This window comes from Eulemur rufifrons, chromosome 5, assembly GCF_041146395.1.
Source record: "Eulemur rufifrons isolate Redbay chromosome 5, OSU_ERuf_1, whole genome shotgun sequence".
Lineage (NCBI taxonomy): Eukaryota > Metazoa > Chordata > Mammalia > Primates > Lemuridae > Eulemur > Eulemur rufifrons.
In genome coordinates this window covers 47,382,229-47,405,569 of record NC_090987.1, presented here as the reverse complement: position 1 = coordinate 47,405,569, position 23,341 = coordinate 47,382,229, and the positions used below count along the sequence as shown (strand labels likewise).

The 23,341-nt window shown below is 38.7% G+C and overlaps 1 protein-coding gene across 2 annotated transcripts in view; it reads left to right on the top strand.

Moving 5' to 3' along the window:
• Positions 1–23,341, top strand: part of L3MBTL4 (L3MBTL histone methyl-lysine binding protein 4) — a 339,453-nt gene that overhangs the window by 150,371 nt on the left and 165,741 nt on the right. The gene's annotated exons all lie outside the window — the stretch shown is intronic.

The following is a 23,341-nucleotide window of genomic DNA, read 5'->3' as shown; positions in this document are numbered from 1 at the left end:
ATGTTTGTTTTGTTCCCACACTGTTTCTGTTTCCCTCCCCTTGGCTTCTTGGGCTGGAGCTAGAATGTTATTCTGTTAATGAGGATGTCTGACACTGAGTCAGCCTAATGATGCTTGAACCTTAGACCTAAAAGGACTAACTGCATCTGTGAAAGAATTCCTTAACATCTTGTAAAAATGAGAAGAATCTTGGACTAAATAATTGGATAAACAGTTTTACATGGTGCCAGGCTCTCCAAACACTATAAAATCAATAAGGTGCAGCCTGTGTGGGACTTGCAATGCGTTGGCACGCATAGAGCCCACACACAAAGAATGTGAATCAAGGGAGACCAGGGTCAGCTCACATTTTATTCTCCCTGGTTTCACACCCAGCATGCTGGGGAGATGGTTCTCACTTTACGTTAACCCCCATGACACCTCTACACGTGCATCCCTCAGCCAGTAACTTCTCAAGTAGGAGCAATCTCAGCTGGGGCAGGAGTCGGCCAGCAGTACAGGAACAGGGACAGCTCCCTTCACTCCACTCCAGCTTCTTTGTCAAGCTGCCCACTTGGCTTCTCTATCCAAATGTCTCAGAAGCATCGTGAAGTTTATGGATCAAACCCAAACTCCACCCCAAGCCTTCATACTACGGGAATTATTAAGGGTGATTAGAATTTGGGGCCAATATATGCTTGTAATTGGCTATCTTCACTTGGTCTTGATTTTCTATTATTGCTGTGCTTGATTTTTTGTTATAAATTTATTTAATCATTAATATAACTTATTGTAGGTTGTTTTGTTAAGCCTTTGGTTATAATTATGTGTATCTGTATCATAGCGTTTATATCTTATTGATTTTGAAATACCTAGACTTTAAGACATGCTTGTGATGTGATTTAATATATATCATCTGTGCCTTAAAGCAAAATTTTTTTTGCCTAAAAGCAAAAATACATGCACACATACAACCCTACTCTAAAACTGATTGTTTTTTTATTTATTTATCCCTGAATTATTTTTCCGCTGGAAAGTAAAAACGACAAATTGTTGGTCTAGGTACTCCAACAAAAGAAAGTTTGAGGGTCTGGCAGTGACTGTTGCAGTGGCTTTACGACTGTCTTTTTCCATTTCTTTCCTAAAATAGTCTGTATAAACCCCAACCTCACCTCATTATCTCCATTCTCAGAACTCTTTATTTTTGCCCAGTATCCTGTAGGCGCTAGATTCCTTTGCATGTACATAAGGCCCTTCATAATCTATGCTTTACTTACCTCTATACCCTCATCTATTTTCTCCAAAAACTCTTCATTTACACCAAACAGGTTACTTATAGTGCTTTGACTGTTGGCCTTCTAAGATTCTGAAGACAGTGCATCACCTTTCTATAGCTTTTCTCTATATCTTAGGTTCCTTTACAGAAAAATCCTACCCCTCAGTTGTTGCCCGATGGCTGTAGTGAGAAGCCGGCATGCGCCCCTACTCTGCAGTGTGAATTCTGTAGGGCATCTTGACTCTCACCCTGTGTTTTAGGGATGAGGCCTCTGCAAGCGACCACGTCAAAGCATCTTTTATTTCTGAGTGCTATTTTAAGTCAAAAGGTTGATTTTATTTACTTACAACTCAAACTAAAACTTTCTCACTATAATGTCCGGTATCTTTTATAATCAAATCAAAATAGTTCCATTTTTATAAGTAGATTTATAAAACCACACATGGTAGTTTATCATTTATGACCAGATAAAAGTCATCTGACCAACATTAATTTTCAGATATTTTAATTTTCAGACATTTACACTCTGTTGTTTTATTTTTGTTGTATTTGGATGACTCAACAATTGACTTTAGTACTTTATTATATATAATTTGATAGCTTTATTGATCAAACACTGGAAAGACTACTAAAAGTTTACAGCTTGGAACAAAATCTTGGAGATTGTCTAATCTACCCTATCATTTCATAGAGGTGGGACCTGACTTGAACTTTATCTATTTTATTGATTGATTTTAGTGAACTTTTACAAAAGATATCACAGCAGGTTGTCTACTAGTAGTGATACAATGTGAAAACAAGAATGATCATAAGAAAATGTGAGGCAGAGAGTTTTTTAATGTATATTCTCATCTGTTTTTCCTTATAAATATGTTCCCCTTTTGCAACATATTTGTAACTGGTATAACAAATGCTTTGGAAACAAAGGAAGAAAAATTTATATACATATATATATATATATATACACACACACATATTTATACATGCATTTTATATGTATGTTTTATTTCTTTTCAGTGAGCTTCCAATTTATGTCTGAAGAGGCTGCAATTTACAAATGTATGAAATAAAATAAAATAACACAGCTTCCTATGGATGAGGAAAAACTAAATAGAGAGTGCTAATGTGGTTTTAAGGAGTGGGCAGAATGTTCTAGGTTAGTCCAGGAAGGCCACTTAGAGCCATGTTGAGCTGGGTTTGGAAAATCACCCTGGACCTGGACTAGTGGTTACCTCTCCAGAGGTAGAAGTGGCACAAGTGTATGCAAAATTAGAACTTGTTGGTTCTCATACAAATTTCATTAGAATTTATTAAAATTTTAGGTCTTTTACAATAAATGATAGTCTTTTTAGTTTGTTTCTGTTTTCCTAATGCCATTTAATCTCATTGTAGAAATTGAGCCGAGACAGTGTTGTAGATCCCAGCTTCCATAGAAATGCTTGTGCAGTAAATTTGGACCAAGACCATGATATTCAATCACTAAGGCCTAGTATAATTTCTTTAAAAGATAACCGAGAAAAGCCTCTTGAGAGTAAAAACTTGAATGTTCCCATTCAACTGGGAAGTGCCCAGTTTTGCATGACCAGGTGATGACAATGTCTTCTTAGCCGCCATTCCTTCCCCCAGATGCTCACCTGCAATCCACCCTGTACCCTACTGCCAGATTAAACTCTCCTTTTCTCATTTTTTTGATATATTATCCTTCATGGTGGACTTTTTCTACAGTTAGAATCAAAATTAAACACTTATGATTTAGCACCATTGAGTTGTCCAGATCTTTCTATCTTGCTTTTGTGTTTCCTGAATGTCCTTGAAAAGATGTCAAAATATCAGAACCTAAAAACCATGCCTGCCTTGGTCATCTAACTAGATTGCCTTTTGGAAATCTTTTCAGTAACATCATTTAGAAACTGTAATCCCAGTCACATTTGATATTAAATTTCTTTAAATAGAGCTCATCTCTTCTGCTACATTGTTAATTATTTGCCCACAGTCTATGCCATTGGACAGTGGGATGTCCGGTGTTTCTTGCTTTGGAAATTCACCAAGTTTGAGAAGGAAGATGATGGACTTCGGAGTTAGAAAGACTTGGGTTTGAATTTCCATTCTGCTCTGACTAACTCTGTGCCTTTGGGCAAGTTCTTTTACCTCTGAGACTTGCAGGCTTGTGAAATTAAACACTGTAATGGCTGCATCCGAGCTGCCTGGCGCATAGTGGCCCTTCGGTAAATAGCGGGACAGGGGTGAGGAGCACAGGCGCATCTGTGTCCCATGTAGCTGTTTCTCTTCACTGATCTGGAAAATTAGGAGTTGACTTTATTTCCTAAAAGTTACACAACCAGTGTCGTTTTCCCCTGGATACTTGTGACGATTGTGCTGTCCGTAAAGGGGTTGTCAATTGCTGAGTGAATACTGAATAACATTTAGGGCAGTTCAAAACATTTGGAGGTACTGATTTAGACATAAGATAAGCAGGCCGTATAAGCCAAATTTAACTGAGAACTAGTTTTGCTGTTCTTTAAAAAAAAAAAAATCTGAGCACATTTTAAATATATCGCCAGGGAAATGAAACATTGTCCCTGAGTTGTTCAGTAACTTTCTAGTTGTCAAATCAAGTGGACATACCCAGTCTCCACCCGAGCCTTCTACTCTGTTCTGCCATTCCTTCCTTTCTGATTTGGGGAGCAGAACTTTCTTCTGTCCTCTTCCTGCTTCTCGTCTTAGGTGCAGGGATGCCTGCTCTTCCTTTGGGTGGGGTCTGTGTCCCCGGTGCCTAGCAACAGTCCTTCCTAGCGTTAGAGCAGAGAAGACAAAGTTCTTTACATACAAGTGTCACTTCCTCTCCAAAACTTTGTCTGGTGTCCTTGGGGGGATGAATTGCCCCCTCATCCTTGTCATCCCACGGTATTCTGTCCTCCCTTCTGTTATGTTACGGTTACATTCTTCTTACTCACAATCCAAGGCAGCTTTCCCAGGCTCCCAGAATTTGTTTCAAAGCGCTTGCCCTCAGCCGAGGCGCTGCCCAGCCTGGCCTCTGCAGCACGTGACACGCAGGCCTCCTGAGGGTCTGCAGCTCACTAGCCACACGCCCACTTGGTGCTGCCACATATTCTCAGGGCTTTATGCAAATGTCACCTCCCAGGGGTACCTTCCCTGGCCAAGCCATCCACAAGCAATAGCCTGTTAATCTCTAGCCCCCACCGGCTTTTAGTTTTCTTAATGGCAATTCTCGCAGGCCACCGCGGTGCTAGATGCTCGTTGTTTATGTTCTCACACCACCTCCCTTACTAAACTCTCTGTTCCACGACAGCAGGGACTTTACCTGGCAGTTTGTTCTCCATGGTGCTGTCTAGAACACCTCCACCTACCAGAGGGGACTTGGAGCTCAAGACATAACCGCTGAATGAGGGTGGGAGCAGCCAGGAGATCCTGTAGCGGGGTCTTCGTGTTATTCGCCTTTGCTCCTTGGCACCTTTGCAGCTCCTGCGGGGAGTAAGCACATGTCAGCAAATGCTTGTTGAAAGGTGCAGAAGGGAATGTGCCAGTCCACAAACGGCTGCTTCTCTGTGCACGCTGGGACATCTCCCCTGCCCAGAATACTCACTCCTTCCTACTGTGGACTGAGATGGCTCTTCTTACGTCACCATTCCTGCCCCTCCAGCCCTTGTTTAAGCAATCTTGCAGAAATCAGAGTTGAACAGAATTAAATATTCAATTACATAGAAATGCTTTTTGAATGCTTTAAGGTAGGAATAAAAACAACAAAATAAAAATATGACAAGTCCCAAGGCTGCTAATAAGGTAGATGTTGCTTGAGACAAAAAATCCATTTTTTTAATTAAATGCAGATTTGGATGCACCACTTGGTAACTAAAGACTTTTCTCACCAGGGTACCTATAAAGCGTTTGTTCTGAAATGACAAAGAGCTGACATGCAGTGACAAGGGCTGGTGAGGTGTGGAGTGGCCCAGTAGCCACTTGCCCTCCAGGGAACGCCGAGTGGCATGCTCCAGAGCGTCCCGGGCAGGGACCGTCACATCAGATCAGGCTGGTCTCACGTTTCCGATGTGAACACCTTGCGTCTCATACTGGAGAGGAACAAAGCCACTCTCTCAGCTTGGGTATAAAAATTAGTAGGAACAGGTGAGGTGATTTGATTCATCTTCTCTTATCCTTGGGAGTCACCGAAGTTGGGGATGTGGAATATACAGCTGACACAGTCCAGCTTACCAGGTCCAAACCTGTCTTTTGGAGGTGAGGATGCGGAATGATTTGCACAGCTTGTTAGAGACAGAGGTGGGTCTCTGGCTCTGGGTAGAATGTTTCCTGATTTGCCCAACCCCTGCAGCGTATGCACTTCTATAATCGATGCGTCTCCCTCCCATTACCTGCTCTCTGGACGGGGAGGCGGCTAACCCAGCTGGTGTGAGGTCCCATCCTGGGGCCAGGCCACAAAAGTGCTGAATTTGGGTTTCCAGAAAGGGATGGCAGTGTCTGTTTTGCAGCATCAGCAATGTTGCATGAGGCATGAGGGGAAGAGGGTGGCAAAAACCAAAAATAGATGACATTGCAGCCCAGCCTTACACCTGGAGTGTCTGCAGCGACTTCCCATGATTCATGAGAATCGGCAGCTCATGGGGTGCACAGCTCTTTCCAGGGAAAAGACTGAGCCTTACTTTTCCATAAGGAGAAAGCCTTGCTGGGCTTTCCTGAGTCTCCTGGCTTCATACCTCAAGATACTTCCCCCAAGGAGTATGACCCTAGCTGTTTGCTCTAGTCCCCAAGCTTCTCTGTAAGTGGCATTTGTATCTTGACCCCAGGCTTCTGCTCACCTGTCAGCCCTTTCAGAGACCCTGTGCTTCCTTACTGAGGCACATAAGAACTTCCGGGTCTGCTCCACGTCCCACACAGGCTGTGCGGAAGCAGAAGTATGGCCTTGGGCTCATTAACTAGGCCACTGACCGCTGCTGCGTCCTCACCTTCTGCCGTGTGCAAGTAGCTATGTGGGATCTTTTCCTTGAGATGTATGGCCCACCCCTTAGTATTCTCCCAGCCTTGTTTTGGAGCTCCCTGTTTATAAATGGATGCCCACTTCAATGCCAGCCTGAAGAGGGGGCATATGAGAACAGAGAGAGACATGTGAGAAGAGAGAAGGAATGTTCATATACACACCTCTGACCTGCTTGTCTTCCTCTCACCTCTGTCTGCCACACTCACCCCTTTCCTTCAATTCTTGCATGCAGAATCTTTCCATCCCAGGGCCTTTGCATATGCCATCTCCTCTGTCCAGGATCGTCTATCTGCTCTTCTAATTGGTGATTGTTTCTCACCCTTTAGAATTCGTCTCATGAATGGTCCCTTCTTAGAGAGGCCTTCCCGAGCCATACTGTCTGAAGAACAACCACCGCTATTACTTTCATTTCACTACTTCCTTTTCTCCATGGTGCATATCACAGCATGTAATTATTTTAATTGTCATTAGTCCCCATGGGACTGTAAAATTCATGAGGGACAGTGGATATCGTCTCTGGTAGTGTTTTCCCAGGTCTGGCTTCCAAAAAACATTTATCTATATATTCATCCCTTTGTCTCAGAGTTGGCTAATCACTTACGCCAAGTCAACACGCACCTCCAGAGGCCATGTCAGGCTCTTGCCTGCAGCCCTCATGGAGTGAGTGAGTTCTTGGGTAGTGGCTGTGGAGTTGATCCAGTCAGGCCTAGTGGGAGAGACGCGGGCCAAAACAACCCTCCACAACTGACGAAGGAAACATACATAAATAGGAAGTTGACAGCCAGAAAATGAGATTTCCTAGCTGGCTTCCAAGTCTAAATAATTTTATCATTGTTCTTTTTTTAGTTTCTTTTTGATTTATATTTGGAAGTAATTATAACGCTTGGTTACAAAGTAAATTAAATTATGCATTATTATGAAGTTAAAGCCTATATTAATAGAATAATAGTACAAAATACAATAATATATGTAGCCTATATAATTTCTGTTAAAGACCTTGAGAATGTTGCTGATTTATTTAACTGTTAAATATAAACAAGCATAATAGAACATAACTTGACAAAAGATATAGCTCATTTTTTTTCCAGTTTGGTTTATTACATGGCAGATGTATAAATGCAACAGAATGACTCGTAAATATGCCATATGGACTGGTACATTGTTTATGCTGTTAAGTGAGATAAAATACTTAATCTACATTAAGAAATGAATGATTAATAATCATTAATGAGCATTGAAACTGGATGGAATTAGAAAAGTTTTATTTAGTCAGAGACAGAAATTCACTTAGATTATAAAATGAGAGTTTATGTAATTATAATCCAGTTATGGAACAATAAATATGATGATAGATGTGTGTCATTTCCATGAAGAAATATTGTTAACTTAGCCAGGTAACAGTACATTTTCAATTTCATTCTGAGAGAATTTCATAAGGACTCTTCAGTACTTGTTCTTCCAAAATACAGCAAGAAAGCAATCAGCAGTTTTAAAGAGTCCCTAAGTACTCATTGACTTAATAGACAATTACAGCATATTGTGTTTTTTAAAAAAAGTTAGCTATTTTAGAAGTCCCTAATTACAGATCTACATGATAGACTTATCAAGAAAAAATAACACATTTCAAAATGTACTTATAGTCTTAATGATATTGTCTGTTTTAAATGTTCCTTGTTGAAGTGCTTGTCCTATGTCTCTACCTTCTGGAGGTGTGAGGGCAGAATCCATTTACTTTGCTCTAAAACTTGGTCTCTGGATGACTAGTGCCAGCTCAGAACAGTTTTACAGATTATTTTCTCATCATAGCTGGCTGACTTCATTCTCTGCTGGTCTGTGCTCACAGCTGAGATGCGGTGTGGGTGGCAGTCTCAGTCCGTGTACAGACAATTATAGATTGTATTAAACAAGGCACCACTCTGTGCAAATATACAGACCTTTGAAACAGGTAAGATACTAACTTCTAAAAGTCATGAAATAACTCAGTGTTTTGACAGTAAGGCCAAACATATTCGTACCCTATACCGATTGATGACTCGTATCGGCCACAGATTTACGCAAGTCGGTGTCTGGCTGTTCAGTGGAGATCCTGAGTTAGACAAGAGATCTTTCAGGATTTCTCTGAAAGAATTTCAACTCTATTCAGAAGACTGTAACACCTTCTAGGGAAGGGGAGGCAATTATTATACCCCTGCCCTCCATGACCTTACAACACCCGGTTAATAGAAACTTTGAGCAGTTGAGGAAGGGTTTTACTATCTCAGTGTTGCTGTGGTAATTGAGTAAAGACTTATTTGGTATCTCTGCTGTACTAGCCACTGTGCTAGGACTTGCAGAGTCCTGTGGGACATAGTTCTACGTTGGTGACCATGATGATAAAGGCACCAGAAGCCACAGTTGAGAAGGAAAGCTAGTCCTGTCAACACCTGGCTGCGTAGCTTGATAGTCAGTGGTGAAGAGAGTCACAGAGAAGGTGGCATGTGGCTGTTTAGGCTACTGCATATCCTGGTGTTTAGAGTTAAGAGATTAAACTTCCTCCTCTCAAAGATGCTTTCTTATTTATAGCAATGTCTTCTTTCAAGATTGGGAGTCAGGGTGAGGATAGGAAGAGGGTGAGGGCAGCTTTGGGGGTTACTTTACAGACAAGCTTAGTGGTATTAGCATCTTGGAAAATCTTTTGTTCATTTGTCTTTCATGGTATTAGAAAGACTAAGATAATAATACTTCCTACTTTTATTTTACAGGTAGATGTATCTTTAGCTGACTCCTAGGAATGAACGTGGAATCAAATTTTTTTAATATTTAATATTTATTTAATATTGAAGAAACATTATCTATTTGCATTATGAAAGAGAGCTATATAAAGATTATGATTTTTTTCATTTTACTTTGCATTCTAAGTAACCAAGAATCAAGAAGTTGAAAACATACACAAACCTAAAATTCAATGAGCACTGAATGACCAACTTAGAGAACTGAAAATTTTATAGCCCATTTGGGAACGAAGAGCCTTTTTGGCTTATATGTTACTTTTCATTCATGCTTTGATATTCATTTCAAACCATAAAGTAAAAATTAGAATTTGTTTTTCTTAGCAAAGTAGTAAACTTAACTTCAACACATAAGATTACCACAATTATAAGAGATAGCAGATTTCTTTACAGTGGTCTTTGGATTAGCAGCTCTCTGCACCTGTCCTTCCAGCAATGGGAACCAGAGATCTTTTCTTTCAGGACCTTCTCACAGGATTGCATATTTAGGGGCTTCTCATCCAGGGCGCTGCAGATACAAAGTCAAAACCACTCTGACGAGCTTGTAGCCTCTCCCTACCATATTTGACGTGGCCTGCTAGAATTAACCGTCGGCAGTTCATTCTTCTACTACATCTCACCCACTCTAGAGCATTCTCTGGAATACTTCTAATTTTACTTGTATTCAGTCTTTGACAAAAATTTTCTATATTTAATGTTATTTCTATCATCATCAACTAGTCAGAGGTCATTTAAAGGAGGAGACACCTGCTGACAGTATACTACTTTTTCTTCTGCATTACTGACCCTCTTCTCCAAGACATTACTCCCCTTGGATAACTCACATTCTCCTTATTGCTGCTTTACTTGACTGTTTCACTGAACGTTAAAAGCTCTTATTGTCCCAAGAAATTGTAAAGCAGAGTAAAAGAAATATGGTTATGGACATTTTCATTCTTTAATGTACAGCTTATATTTTTTAGATTGACCAGAATATCCTCCATAATTTTCTTTGAAGTCATCATTTTCTTTTTCATGTCAGAGAACCTGTTTTTTAATGGAAGTCATTAGAAAAGAAGAGGAATCTTTTATGTGACACCTCTGACCAAATTGTACGCATGCCAGGCAGCCAGGGAAAATTCAGCGGCACAGTGGAGTCATATTTTATTCTAGGGTTAGGTTCTGAATTCAGTGAGTAAGACAAAAAACGTTTAGTCAAAATTATTGAGAAGTATGTCTCTGTAAGCTCAGCAGAGTGGGTCACCCTAGTCCATCACTGAACTAAACAGCTGGCATTGTTGAGCATTAGGTGAAGTCATTGGCATGAGTTGAGGGTCATGCTTTATGAAAACCATACTGCATTTTTAAACACCAGGACCATTCCATGTTCAGGAAAACTCTCACATTTGAGGAACACACTGAGACTGAGGAGAAGAGTGGCAGTCTCTCATTCCCATCTTGGGCTAGTGCCCAGATTTCATTCCTGAGTAACATAGTAGGATCACCCATACTTTTACTTAAATACCTTTCTTTCCCTCCTTTTCTTCCTCTGTGTGTGTGTGCATGTGTATGTGTATGTATGTGTTTGAATTTCGACACATGCTGGAACTCCATTCTGTTCATTTCAGATATTTGACTACCTTGATGTGCATAGCTACCCTTGCTATCTTTTAAAGCTAAGAATAGTTGAGGTAAGAAAGTTTGTGCATATGAACATATAAAAATGTTGAGTATTTTATAAAGCAAATATTAACAGAACTGAAGGAAGAAATAGACAGGGACTTCAATATGCCACTCTCAACAATGGACAAGTCACCCAGACAGAAAATAAATAAGAAAACATTGGACTTGGTTAAAACTATAGACCAAATGGACCCAACAGACATATATAAAACTTTGTACCCAACAGCAGCAGAATACAAGTTCTTCTCAAGCATACGTAGAACATTCTCTAAGATAGATCATATGTTGAGTCACAAAACAAGTCTTCACAAATTTAAGAAGATTGAAATCATCTGATGTATCTTTTCTGACCACAATGGCATAAAACAAGAAATCAATAATAGAAAGAATTTTGGAAAATTCACAAATATGTGAAAATTAAACAACACATTCCTAAACATCCAGTGGGTGAAAGAAGAAATGAAAATGGAAGTCAAAGAGTATCTTGAGACAAACTATAATGGAAACATAACATACCAAAATTTATAGGTGCAGCAATAGCAGTGTTAAGAGGAAAGTTTATAGCAGTAAGTGCCTACATTAAGAAAAAATAAAGACCTCAAATAAATAACCTAACTTCTCACCTCAAGGAACTAGAATAAGAATCAGCTAAGCCCAATGTCATCAGAAGGAATGAAATAATAAAAATTAGAGCAGAAATAAATGAAATAGAAACAGGAAAGACAAAAGATCAACAAACTGAGTTGGTTATTGAAAAGATAAACAAAATTGACAAATTTTTCGCTAGACTAACCAAAAAAAAAAAAAAAAAAGAGAGAGAGAGGAGACATTACAGCTGATACCACAGAAATACCAAAGGATTATAAGAGACTACTCTGAGCAATTATATGCCAACAAACTGCTGACTTAGAAAAAAATGGATAAATTCCTAGAAACATACAACCTATCAAAACTAAATCGTGAAGAAATAGAAAATCTGAACAAATTGATAATGAGTAAGGAAGTTGAATCAGTAATCAGAAACTCCCATCAAAGCAAAGCCCAGGATCAGAAGGCTTCACAGGAGAATTCTACCAAGTATTTAACAATTAACTCCAATCCTTCTGAAACTCTTTCAAAAAATTGAAGGGAAGGGAACACTCCCAAACTCATTTTAAAAGGCCAGCATTACCCTGATACCAAAGATAGTTAAGGACACTACAAGAAAACAAAAATTATAGGCCAAAATCCCTGATGAACGTAGATGAAAAAATCCTCATCAAGATACTAGCAAAATAAATTCAATAGCACGTCAAAAAGATTACATACCATGACCAAGTGGTATTTATCCCTGAGATACAAGGATAGTTCAACATATACAAATCAATAATGTGATACACCACGTTAAGAGAATGAAGGACAAAAAAGCCATATGATTATTTCAATTGATGCAGAAAAAATGTTTGACAGATTTGACATCCTATCGTGATAAAAATTCTCAGCAAATTAGGCATAGAAGGAATTTACCTCAACATGATAATGGCTATTTATGACAAGCCTACAGTTAAGATTATACTCAATGGTGAAAAGCTCAAAGCTTTTCCTCTAATATCAGGAACAAGAAAAGGGTGGCTACTTTTGCTACATCTATTCAACATAGTATTGGAAGTCTTAGCCACAGCAATTAGAGAAGAAAAAGAAATGAAAGGCATTCAAATTGGAAAGGAAGATGTTAAATTATCTCTGTTTGCAGATGGCATGATCTTATATATAGAAAACCCTAAAGATTCCACCAAAAAATTGTAAGAGCTAATTAGTAAAGCTGCAGAATACAAAGTCAACATATAAAAGTCAGTTCAGTTTCTATCACTAACAATGAACTATCCAAAAAAGAAATTAAGAAAATAATTCTATTTATAATAGCATCAAAAAGAATAAAATACTTAGGAATAAATTTAACCCAAGGAGGTGAAAGATCTGTACACTGAAAGTCATAAAACATTGATGAAAGAAATTGTAAAAAACAGGAATAAATGGAAAAATACTCCATATTCATGTACTGGAAGACTTAATGTTAAAGTGTTCATACTACCCAAAACAATTTTCAGATTCAGTGTAATCCCTATCAAAATTTCAATGGTATTTTTCACAGAAATAGAACAAACTATCCTATGGAACCATAAAAGACCACAAATAGCAAAAGAAGGTTTGGTTTTTTTTATTTTTATTTTTTTTCATTTAAGCCTCACAACAAGGCAAGATTTATTTTGTATAAAATTTATTTTGAAGAAACTGGGAACGAAGCCTGAAAACACATTGTCCAAAGTCATACCACTGCTAAAAGTTGGCGGCGGGATTCAAAGCCAGCTCATCTGATTCTTATTCTGGTTCCAAAATGCTGTTGCTGTTTGTATTGCAGGCTCTCCTCTGAGAAATCTGGCCTACCCTGCTTTCTTCTAATAGATGAATTTCTAAAACACTTGTGAAAAAAAATAAAATAGCCTATATATATATATATATATATCTCCATATTTTTCCATTGATAAAAGTCATGATTCCAGGGATGTTTTTTATCTGATAACAAATATTCAATTGGCAGTAGCTCCCAATTTTTTTTTTTTTTTTTGACACAGGGCTTCACTCTGTTGCCCAGGCTGGAGTGGAGGTAACAGTGCTATCATTCAACTTTTAGCCTCATCTTCATTAGCAACAGAACCTTTTTTTCAACTGAAATTCTCCACAGCCCCTATATTTAAGAGCAGGCTGAAGCAGAGCTGCTCTGGAGGAGGCCTGGGTGGGCCACAGGCTGCTCTCAGAGACCTCTGGCACAACTCCACTGAACACAATCTAAAACAAATTCCTTTAGAATTTACAAACAGCTACCATAGTCAGTGTTTCATTTCATTATTCAATAGTTTAAAAGAACCGTGTTGAGCAGATCAGTTTGGACATTCCCTCATTTTGAAGTTGAAGAAACTGAGACTCCAAGTCAGTGACGTGCTGGCCGCTGTTCATCAGCTGCCATTTGCTTTTTTTATGGCCCAGACTGACCAAGTCTAGAAAGCAGGAAAGACAGCAGGCAGTCTGAGAAGTTGGTGTCAAAGAACAAGTTGCTTCCTGGCAACATATCTCATTTGTTAAGTAGCCCTAAAGCAGAGGGTGGGAGAGCCCAAGGGGCTGATGGTGACTCATGGTCTAACTAAGAGTTATCATTCATTGTATTGTTCTAAAATCATTTTTCATAACCTACTTGAATGAGTAAAAAACCAGGGAAGGAGTCTTTTTTGTGAGAAAATATATGAAGTATTTATTACAGAACCCTTGAAATGTCAACCACAGAGATGTTCCAATGATTCTCAAAGTAGGGTCTCGGACCACCAGCATCAGCCTCACCTGGAAACTTGTTGGAGATGCAAATTTGGGGGCTCCACCCAGACCTACTGACTTAGAAGCTCTGGGGGTGGAGCCCAGCAGTTTGTGGTTTTTTTTTTTTTTATTTCCAAATATTAATTAAAGGAGAATTAAAGGGATACAATTATTTTTGTTACATGGGTATCTTCTATAATGCGTAAGTCAGGGCTTTTGGTGTACCTGTCACCAGAATAGTGTTCATTGTACTCAGTAGGTAAGTTTTTATCCCACGCTCACTCTCCCTACTTCTTGGTTTCTCATGTCCTTCATATCACTTTGTGCCCGTGTGTACCATGTGTAGCTCCCACTCATTGGTGAGAACATGTGGTGTTTGGTTTTCCATTTCTGAGATACTTTACTTAGGATAATGGTCTCCAGTTCCATCCAAGCTGCTGCAAATGACATTATTTCATTCCTTTTTATGGCCAAGTAGTACTCCGTGGTATATATTAGTATTATATATGCCACATTTTCTTTATCCATTCATGAATTGAAGAGCACTTAGATTGATACCACAGCTTTGCAGTTGTGAATTGCCTTGATAAACATTTCAGTGCAGATGTCTTTTTGATAAAATGACTTCTTTTCCTTTGGGTAGCTACCCAGCAGTGGGCTTGCTGGGTGAAATGGTGAGTCTACATTTGTTTCTTTGAGAAATATACATACTGTTTTCCATAGAGGTTGTACTAATTTGCAGTCCCACCAACGGTGTATAAACATTCCTTTCTCTTTGCATCAATGCCAGCATCTATCATTTCTGACTTTTTAATAATGGCCATTCTGATAAGGGTAAGTAGGTATCTCACTGTGGTTTTAATTTGCATTTCCCTGATGATCAGTGATGTTGAGCATTTTTTTATATGTTTTTTTGGCCATTTGCCTACCTTCTTTTGAAAAACTTCTCTTCATGTCTTTTGCCCACTTTTTGATGGTTTTTTAAATTTTTTTTCTTGCCAATTTGTTTGAGTTCTTTGTAGATTATGGATATCTGTCTTTTGTCAGATGTGTAGTTTGTGAATATTTTTCTCTTATTCTGTAGGTTGTCTATTCACTCTGTTGATTATTTCCTTTGCTGTCCAGAAGCTTTTTAATTTAGTTAAGTCCCATTTATTTATTTTTGTTCTTGCTATATTTATCTTTGGGATCTAAGTCATAAATTCTTTGCCTAGGCCCATGTCTAAAAGAGTTTTTCCTATGCTCTCTTCTAGAATTTTTATGTTGTCAGACCTTACATTTAAGTCTTTAATCAATCTTGAATTAATTTTTATATATGGTGAGGGATAGGGGTCCTGTTTAATTCTTCTACATGTGGCTATTCAATTTTCCCAGCACCATTATTGAATAGGGCTTTCTTTCCCCAGGGTATATTTTTGTCTGTTTTGTGAAAAATCAGTTGGTTGTAGGTGGATGGTTTTATTTCCAGGTTCTCTATTCTGTTCCATTGGTTTATGTCTTTACTTTTATACCAATACCATGCTGCTTTGATTACTATAGCCTTGTGGTATAATTTGAAGTCAGGTAATGTGATTCCTCCAGATTTGCTCTTTTTACTTAAGATTGCTTTGGCTGTATGGGATCTTTTTTGGTTCTCAATGAATTTAGGATTATTTTTTCTAGATCTGTGAAATATGACATTGATATGTTGATGGGATTGTGTTGAATCTGTAAATCACTTTGGACAGTATGGATATTTTAACCATGTTTATTCTACCAGTCCAAGAGCATGGGATGTTTTTCCTTTTGTTTGTGTCATCTGTGATTTTGTTCAGCAGAGTTTTATAGCTCTCCTTGTGGAGGCCTTTAACCTCCTTTATAAAGTATATTCCTGGGTATTTTGTCTTCTTTGTAGCTATTGTGAATTGTATTGAGTCCTTGATTTGTCTCTCAGTTTAACTGTTACTAGTACATAGAATCTATAAGAATCCCTTAAAAATTATAACTACCGTATGATCCGGCAATCCCACTTCTGGTTATGTATCCAAATGAAATGAAATCAGTATCTCCAAGAGATACCTGCACCCCCATGTTCATTGCAGCGTTATTCACAATAGCCAACATATGGAAACAGCCTGTGTCCATTGACAGGTGAATGGATAAAGAAAATGTGGTGTATATATACAACGGATATTGTTCAGCAATAAAAAAGAAGGCAGTCCTGCTGTTTGCAACGTCATGGATGAATTTGAAAGACATTATGCTAAGTAAAATAAACCAGGCACCGAAAAAAAAATACTATATGATCTCACATATATAAAATCTAAACAAGTCTAACTAATAGAAGAAAGGAGTAGAATGGTGGATAGCAGAGTCTGGGATGGGGGGGTGGAGGAAATGGAGAGATATTGGTCAAAGTGTACAAATTTTCAGTTATAGGATGAACAAGTTGTGGGAATTTAATGTACAGCATGGGTGGTAAATAATGTGTTAATTAATTTGATTGTGGTAATCATTATATAATGTATATGTATATCAAATCATCATAGTTTACATCTTGAATATATATAATCTTTGTCAAATAATTTAAAATTTAAAAAAAATGATTATAGCAGTTGCTTATTGTGCACAGAGCACAGATCTGCAACTTAGGAACCTTGAATTCTTGTCCTGAATATCACAATGTGATTTATGAGCTGACATAATATACATGATCTTCTAAACTTGTATTTTATTTACAAAAATAAGTGAGTGCACTAGGTTAGTGGTTCCCAGCCTGGATGGAGAACACTTAAGATTCACAAGCTTACCTGTGCAATTCTGAATTTGTGGGACCTAGAAATTTGTATATTTAGACATCTTTGAGTCCCTTCCAGTTCTGTATGCCAGGCCTTCTAGTAGACCCCCAGGCATTCCTGGTCCTGCTGTGTCCACGGCCTTTGACCTTGTGGACCCTGGTGCTGCTTTAGACTGTACTGAGGTGGCACTCCAGGAGGTCTGTGGCACTGTGATGCTCACGTGGCCATTGGCACGTTAGGATTTGAATGGTAAATGGTCATGGGAGCCTTCTCTCCTTCTCTGAATGGAGCACCTGCATATTAACGGTGAAAGTGAGCATTGCTGTTTGCTGTTTTGATCGCTCAGCATGTAGGAAGTCGGGTCTACTGCATCTCCTTGCATGGAGCTCCCGTGGGCAGCACAAACACACCCCATGCGGGCTTGCCCTTCTTTCCCAGTTCTACAGTCCAGGCAAGTCCAAAGCCACAGAGGGTAACCCAGTGCAGGGGTGTCGGCGAGGAGGCTCTCTGCTCCTTCCACTTCACTGAAGCATCTGTTACAGACATCAGGGTGGAATATTTCCTTCTATTCAGAAACTTGGCAGTTCTGCCAAGTCTATTCACAGGTAATTCAATAAGGGAATGTCATGAATTGTAGAGTTAGGTTTAGGGCAGAAGCCATGGGGAGAAATGTAATTAAAAATTTTTAAGAGCTTTTCAAACAGCTCACAACATTTTCTGTTAAGAAGGGCCCAGAGCTTATTGGTCAAGGAAACTCCTACTGCAGCCGTGTCAGGCTAATTTGAAAAGTGATTGTGGACGCCATAATTACTGCATTAGATACACTGTTCAGCTTATTGGAAAGATGTTACAGTCACCCCATTTGGGAGTCTGGATTTATAGAGACTGTTTCATTCTAAAGAACTTTTGTATTTATGTAAGTTTGGTTATGAGAATAGATGACATTTCTGTTAGCAACTAGTTAGTTTGATTTTTTAGTCAGAAAATTAGGTGTGACACCTTCAGAGAAACTGGAATGTACTAAATTGCTCTTTTGGTAAAAGGGGGAGAAAGCAGTTCAAGGACTGGGGAAGCTCAAAAGCGCTTTCTAAGCTCCCTCGATGTGCTCTGGGCCTGTCCCGTGTCTCCTTTCGTGTAAGAAAAGTCCTGGGAATATGGAGGGTACAAGTTACCATCCTTTGGGCTTGAATTTAGTATCACTTTGCTTAAGGTGATGGGGCAGGAGGGAGAGAGGAAGGAAGAGAGAGAACGGGGTGGCTCTGCAGTGTTGTCACTTGGTGAGATGAGAATAATTCATTACGTAAGCCAAGTACCAAAGTAGGTTTTTTTCCTTGTTGTTTTGTTTTGTTTTGTTTTTTAAAGCTTATTTCATATATAATAAAAGGCTAAAGGAGGTTCAGGGCAAAAGAAAGTAAGAAAGTAGTTTTAGTTTTTCATAATTTCTTTGAAAGAAATTTTTTTATTATAAAATATGAAGTTTAAAAACAAATGCACCTATTGTGATCCCAGATTCTTATTTCTTTCTTAAAAATAATGGAAAAAATGGAACAGAGCTATCTAGTCAAGTAGTATTTGTATTAAATACTTACACTTGTCGTATTACTCTTCAGTTCTTCACAATAAGGCTATCAGTGTATCAGTAGGTTTAATTCAATTTTGTTTAGTTATTTGTAAAATATTTTTGTGTGTGTGCCAATAATCCTTAAAGTCTTTGTCTACTCTTAAAATTCTGTGCTTCCTCATTATCTACTTGGGCCTCTCACAATTTTATCCTTTCCAGAGAGATCAATAAAAGGGTCATTTTCCTATTTTTTTTGAAAGATCAAAACTGCGTTATATATTTTACAAAGGCCTATTCTGTAATACAAAAAGAGCCTAGTTTTGTGTCTTTAAATAGTTGAGGTATAAACTGTGGTATAAATTCTTTACTTTAAAATACTAATATATGACATGTTTGGAGAGATATCTGAAATTGAAGCTCCATTTTTTTCCTTTCTTCTTTAATGTCATTTTGTCCATATATCATTTAAAAACTATGTATGTACCTGCTTCACTTTCTTGTCCCTATCCTTACAATATCTCCTGCTAATACACAGCTGGCTCTAAGGTGCTTCATCCAGACACTCAGGTCAAATGATTGCATTTTCCATCGAACACCTGGTCTCTTTTATACTGTACCCATATTTAAACATGAGGTCATCTGTTTATGGGACCCTTGTGTAATTAACCAATTGCACACTATACTATAATCTTTTACATAAAGCTCAATGTATGATAAATGCATTTACAATGTTTTGCTAAGATGATCTTTGCCAATTCTTTATTAAATAAGTGGTCTTCTGTCTCATTTTAAATAATAAACAAAGCCCCATAAAACATGTTTTTCTTTTTGCTGTAACCGCTCCATAGCTCTGCCAGATCTATGAAAGGGACTTACTGCCTTTGCACTCTTTTCTTACTGTAGGATTTTTTCTATGTGATAGATAAGTATTGCTACATTCACTGGTCTTCTTTAGGACTCTACAACTTTTCTAAATGTTTTCCTACATTAGGTAGATAGACTATCTTTCTCTACTAATATTGCCACTCTAATACTTTGAAGATTTTTCTAGATCATCAAGTAAATATAAAATTCACATTTTTAGGAACTTTATTGATTCTTTTGTTGCATTTCCATTTCACAAAATTATTGTTCTATTTTATTTATATATCATGACATACAATGGCCTGAAACCCAAGTACAAGTGACTTTGCTGTTTGGTTATACTATTTTCTTCTTCTGTTTGAGAAACTCATTATTACAGCACAACTGGTATTTATTGCTCCTAATTTAATTAGGAGACAGAGAATGGGTATGATTAACCTACAATTTCAGTTTGAAAGATAATGCTTACTGTTTGCATTCCCCAACATTCAAGGATAATTATTTCATTAAATCTTCTTAGCAAATTATAATATAAATTTCCTGGGGGGTGGGGTGGGAAAAAACCAGGATCTTAACCTAAAACTTTCCGATCCCGAATAAAGATAGTAAAAGCTTAATTATTTGAAATGGGGACATGTACATATTTGAATAGTTTGCTTTATTTATTTTTAGTTTTAGATTTAATACTTTTGCTCTCCTGCCCCATTCTCGATCTCAGCTGTTGACCTTGCTGCCTATTTTGCTGAGAAAATAAAAGCTATCAGTGAAGAAATTGGTCTTCCTCCTCCCATCCGGTCCACCAGCACCCCCTCATCTTCACACGTGTGCTCTGCCTTCCCTTCCGAGGGAGCTGGTGACAGCCCTGCTCCTGCCGGCAGCCCTTCCCCACCGAGGCCTGTCACTGCGTGCCCACTCCAGGGCTCTTCCCTGCAATCACACCCTCTCTCTCCACAGTATCAAATTTTCCCTCTGTGGAAACATTCTCATCATCACTCAAAAACAATAATGAAAATACTTCCGGGGGCATACACCCAGTTTTTATAACCACTTTAATATCACCTTTTATATAAAAACTTCTCAAAAAAGTTGTTTAAACTGTAGCTTTTTCTCTTTTTTCTCTTCCATTCTCTCTTGAGCTTCCATGAGGCATGCTGACATCTTTTCACTGCAAACATTCTTGTCACAGCCATGGCAGCCTACGGATGCCAAACCCAGAGGCCAGCGTGCGAGTCTTAACCCTCGTGTGGTCTTCACGTGACTCCCCCAGGCTGTCCTCCTGCCTTTCCTCTTGCTGCCCTGGCTGCTGCTTCTCAGCCTCCTTTCTCACTCCGTGCCGGTCTCTGCCTGTTGGCATTGCCCACGGTTCAGTCCTCAGGCGTCTTCTGTTCTCCATCAACACTTGCTCCTGCGGATCTCATCTCGTCCCGGGCTGTAACTAGCAGGTGTGAGTGCCGTCCCAAGGCTGCCCCAGCCCCAGTCACAATGCCTCAAGCTCTTTACAAGTTCCAGTAGAAGAAGTAAACAGTTCTCAAAGGATGGGGGCCCCGTAGCTGTGTTTTCACTGATTCACGTAATACCTCCCAGTGCCTCCCGTCCAACCAAGAGTAAACAGGAGATTCCTTCCCTGGGCCACGTGCTCTCATCTTGCACCACCATTCCCATCATCCATGTGACCCCAGCCACACTGGCCTTCTGGCCGCTGTCCCAGGTGTCTTATGCTCTCACCTCGTGTGGGATCCTGCTCAAACACCATGACTACTTCCCTGACTGCTCTGCCTTAAAAATCATCCCCATGTCCACCCATCACGTTCTCTTCCTGACCCCACTGTCTAGGTCTTCCTGGCACCATCACTGTCTGACTTCATATGATGTCTTTTATTTGATGGTTTATCCTGTCTTTGGCACTAGAAGGAAAGCTCCAAGGGGCCGGGGTCTTTCTATTTGGTTTGCTTCCCCAGCTCTAGCACTGGGAATTCCGTCTGGCACCGAACAGGCACACAATGAATAATCCTCAGTGATTACTTTTATTTTAAAAATAAGAAAAAGTAAAACATCTTAACTTATCTGTTACCAGTGACGTTTAAATCTGTTCCCTTTTCAAAGAAGCAGTGTTTCTATAACCGCTAGTGGATAGATATTACCACCCAATGCTAATATCATTTCTCTATTAAAAAAAATAAACTTGTTAAATGAATGAGGTCAAAATAAATACTTTTCCAGTAGTGAGTAATTAGTATTGAACCAAGGATAAGGATACTGCTGCTTGATTCTTATTTTTTGATGCTGGCCAGTATCAATCTGGAACTCATATATATATTGAAATGGATAGATCATCTTAATTTGCCTCAATCAGTGTCAGTATTATGACTGTACCCTGGTCATCTCTATACCAAATAAAACCGCAGTTCTGAGAGGAAACTGCACCCTACTCAAAAGGAGGAAGATGATCTCAGTCTGTAACTCATTCTGGGTAGAATAATAAGCCTTTTCATTTACATCACTTATAGTCACCAGTTTGGGCCATTTGACATAATGGCCCATTTTCTAGAGATGAGTATAACCTCTTTTATTTCTTGATTTTTGCCTTGGTATTGTACATCATCTTTACATGACAATAGCTCTAATATCCATATGCAACTCTAGGAGTTTTTTTTTTTTTTTTAAGGACAATTGCTTGATTTCACAAAAGGAAAATCAAAATAAAATTGCTGTTTTATCCTAGGAATTTTTTAGCTGCAAGTAACACAAAAATCTGTTTTTGATGGTTTAATCAAAGAGAGGGCTGTTTTTCCTACATGACAGACCACTGGTCCAAGGCTGGCAGTGTCAAGGGCCAGGCTCTGTCTGTCTTTATTCTCTTCTTTCCTAAAACACTTTTGCTTTTGTCTTTGTGCTTGTCATCTCGTGAGCTTTTACATTCACATTCCGGGAAGTTCAAAGAAGGGGGAAGTGGGCCAAGTAGCGCCAGTCTTGTCTTCATCCTTTTAATAGAAAAGAGAAGCATTTGTCCTCACAATGCCTTTCCTTAGGTCTTACTGTTCTGGACAGTGTCAAGTGACCACATCTGGATGTAAGAGAGGCTGAGAAAGATGGCATTTTTAGCTGGGCACATTGCTGCCCTGAACAAAATCAAGGTGTGGTTAACAAGGAAGGCGGCTGGATACCGGGTAGGCAACCTCAGTGTTTGCTCTGGCTGCGTATAGTAACTGTGTGTTTGATCACGTGAGGACGTCTTACTACAGTGTCATGTTAGGACGAAGCATTATTCATGATTCAGATAATTTTAGTTTACATGAACGTTTTCTATTTCTTTTTTGTTTTGGCAAAAAGAACCTTGACATTAGATTTACTCCTACCTGAGTAAAGTTTTTCAGAGAAGACTTGTAATAAATTAGGAGTTATTCATGCTGCTTGACAGAGTAAGTAGCTTCTAATATTTAGAAACAGAAGATTAGAGATTGATTTTAGACAAGCCAAGATATGAAATGAGAATGAAATAGTGATTATCTCACGGCATTGTGGTAAAGATCCTCTAAAATGCTTATAGGTATTAATTGCTGTTGTTTTTATTAGTCTTTATGCATTCATAAAACATTCTTATTGAGTATTTATTAGGTGCCAGTCACTGCTCTAGTAGTTGCTGGGGGCTCGGTGGTGAACAGGTGAGATGAGGTAAATGTCCTCACTCTAGGGAAGGAGACAGTTGATATAAGCAAATAAACCAGTAAACTAATTTCAGGATAAGTGGTAAAAAGAAGGCAGGAAAGGCTAACATGGTCAGGGATGGTGTCTCTGAAGAAGTCATTTAGAGCTGAGAACATTTTTTCTTGAAATCTAATTCTCTCAATATCCAAATTACAAGTAAGATATTCTTGGAAAAATATGATTATTTTCTGGGAAAAAAACATTAATTTAATCATGGGTTTCCTTTCTCTTAGAGGCAATAATGTGAACTGTTGTAGAATTTGCGGGTTTCTTTTCCCCCATGGATAGCTCTCTGCCTAATTCACCATTGATTCAGCCCATTACACTTCATCATACAGTATTTAATGAGGAAATTGCTAGGTTCCGTGCATTTTTATTTCTTCTTCTTCTTGA